A 3012-nucleotide genomic window follows, 5' to 3' on the forward strand; every position below is an offset into this window, starting at 1 on the left:
AATCAAAAAGAAGTGGAGGTAGAAGTGGCATTATGAGATGCAACAATAACTTGATCGGTAACTACATTTTCTTGTTTATTTATCTCAACATAGTTGTTAAATTTTTGAATTTTATTTGTATTAGGAGTAGCATCACTTTTATCAATAGGAATAGGAGCCATTAGAGTGGTGCTCTCAAATTGACCCACTTGTAATTGATAATGATGAAGCACTACACAAAGTTGTTGAAAAGAAGTAAATTCAGTAAGCATAATCTTATCTCTAACATCCTTTTGCAAATTTGAAATAAACATATGTTGAATATCAATATCAAGAATAGGATAGGAAATTTGATCATGTAAATGCTTAAATCTACCAATAATTTAAGTCAATTTTTCTTTAGAGTTTTTTTTACAATGCATCTAATTAGTCATAGACACTTGCGAGCCAATGTTGTTTTGAAATTGTTGAATAAAAGCATTAACAAGTTGGGGAAATGAATGAATATAACAAGAAGTCAAAGAACAATACCATTGTAAGGCCTTGTCATGAAATGTTTGAGCAAATAACTTCAGTAAAATCCTATGATCATGAGCATGATCACTATAAAGGATTTGAAAATGTTTTAACATGGTGAAGAGGGTCTCCCTTACCATTAAAATTCTCAAGATGAGGCATATCAGCTTGCTAAGGAATGCGAGTATGAATAATATCCTCAGACAAAGGGACTTCCCATGTCACAAGCGGGGATACTAAACTTGTTTTGAGTCAAGGATGCAAGTTTTTGTTGTAAAGATGACACAGTTTGAGCCAAACTAATTATTGTAGAATCATGAGAATAAATAGGAGGAATAGCAACATTAGATACACTAGGTAATGTATAAGAAGCTACAAGAATAGAAGACACAGTTGGAGGAACACTAGAAACTATAGTTGGAAGTGCAGTAGAATAAGTAAAAGGAACATTATGATAAGAAGTTTTTGAAATAGGAAGGGAAACAAGAGGAACACTCATAGGAATAGAGGGAACCATTGCACTCACAAAGGAATGAGTGTAAGTAGGAACACTAGGAAGAGGAATAGAATAAGGTTTGACACTAGTGATAGGAGGAAACAACCCTAAATATTGAGCTTCTTAATCTAAAGGTTTAACATTAGAATGCACAAGGTGAGTAATACCATGCAAGAGATTGACACCTTGGTCACTATCATGAAGAACTTTATTAAGACCCTCTATAGCTTGAAGAGAATCTTGATTATTGTTTCCTTGAAGAAGCCAATTACCCATTTTATCAAGTTTTTTTGAAAGTTTTTGGACTTATTCAAGAGGAACTCTTAAAGAATCATCCTCATTATGAGATGAGTGAGAAAATAAAATTATAATCAAGAAGAATCAAAGTCTCATCTAGAATCCTCAGGGAAGGAGAAGAAGACTCGAGCTCAAAGGTACCTAGCATTCTACAACTATGTCTAACCCTAATATTAGAACTAGGACTAGAAGTAATAAAGCTCATAATCTAATGCAAAGAAAATGAACTAAACTATAAAAAAACAATTATTTTTATATTTTGAAAGAAATCTAGCAATTTTTTGGTATTTTGGAATTTAAAAAAAGAGAGTATAAACTAAATCTATTCTTAATGCAATAAAAGACCTAATGAAATGAAAGGAAATGTAACACCAAAACGCACAATAGGGCATCTAATTCCACAAAAGAAAAGAGGGTAAGTGTTTTAGGTTCACCAAAATGAATAGAAATAAAATGGAAACCCTTTCCTAACCCTAATTTTCAAAAGGAATGATCCAAATTGATTAAACACAAGAAGGTGTTCAATGCAAAAATGGATCAAGTGATGAAAAATAGGGGGAAAGAGGGGGGTTATGTGTGATCTTTCTATTATGGAAGAGTATGTGCCAAAAGACTAAAATAGATAAAGGACAAATACTCACCTTGAATCTGGAAAATGTTTTTTTTCTAATGTCTGTATAAAGTTTCTAGAAAATCTACAATCGGTTCCAGACTGGAAATGTCGAGTTGGAGAAAACCCAGAAATTTTTTGTCTTTTTGAAGGGAGGTCAACCTTGACCCAATTGGTGGGGCACAATCTTACCCTAGGCCACAATTGTACCCTAAAAAGTTGACCTTAACTTGCATTTCTCTAACAAAATTTATGTTCACAGATCTCACAAGTTTGACAAAAAGGGTATCCAAATCTGCTCTCCTATTCATTGTTCCACACCTCATCTACAAGAAAAATGGTTTTGTTGTTGGATGCAAGGTATGCCTTAGTCAAACCCCAATTTGGAATTAACCTTGAAATATAATTGAAATAATATATATGCATAAACAAAGTAAATGGAACTATTCACCTTGCTTATGTGGAAATCATTGTGAAGGATTTGAATTCTTGAATCCACAAGTACAAATGCTCCAAATGTATGTAGGATATCTTAAATCAATGTCATTGGATCTTCAACACCAATATTGAATGTATCTTTGCATAAAAGAAGGCTTGGATGAATGTGGATAGAGAAATCTTCAACAAGAGGGCTCCATGGAGATAATTGAATCCTACAATGGAGAACAATGAATCCCCTTGATGAATTGGATGCTTGAACACTTGAATTATTGGTAGAAGTTCACTTCATGGAATAATGGATGTAGAAATGTAATAGTTCATCCAATATCAGTATGCATCTTCGTACTTAGAGAAAAATGAAAGGAGGAGGCTTCCTTATATAGAGATCTAGGGCATTGACTCCTAGAGAAGGCCGCCATAGGAGCATTAAAACCCATCTAATCTTAACCCCTAGGAATAGACCTAGATTAAATATAATTTAAGAGTCTTGCATTCTAAAACCCAAAATAGCCAACCTGGAATTAGGAAATGAAGCTTTTCAAAGCCCAAGATCTCAAAACTCCTAGAAATTGAAAATAGGACCTAGGGTTAGGGATGAAGTCAACCCTACCCTAGGTCAAGGTTGAGGTCATCTATGACCTAGGTTAGGGTCGAGATTGACCTTGACCTAGAG

The sequence above is a fragment of the Cupressus sempervirens genome, chromosome 1, assembly GCF_028749045.1.
Source record: "Cupressus sempervirens isolate cs-2001-9-10 chromosome 1, ASM2874904v1, whole genome shotgun sequence".
Lineage (NCBI taxonomy): Eukaryota > Viridiplantae > Streptophyta > Pinopsida > Cupressales > Cupressaceae > Cupressus > Cupressus sempervirens.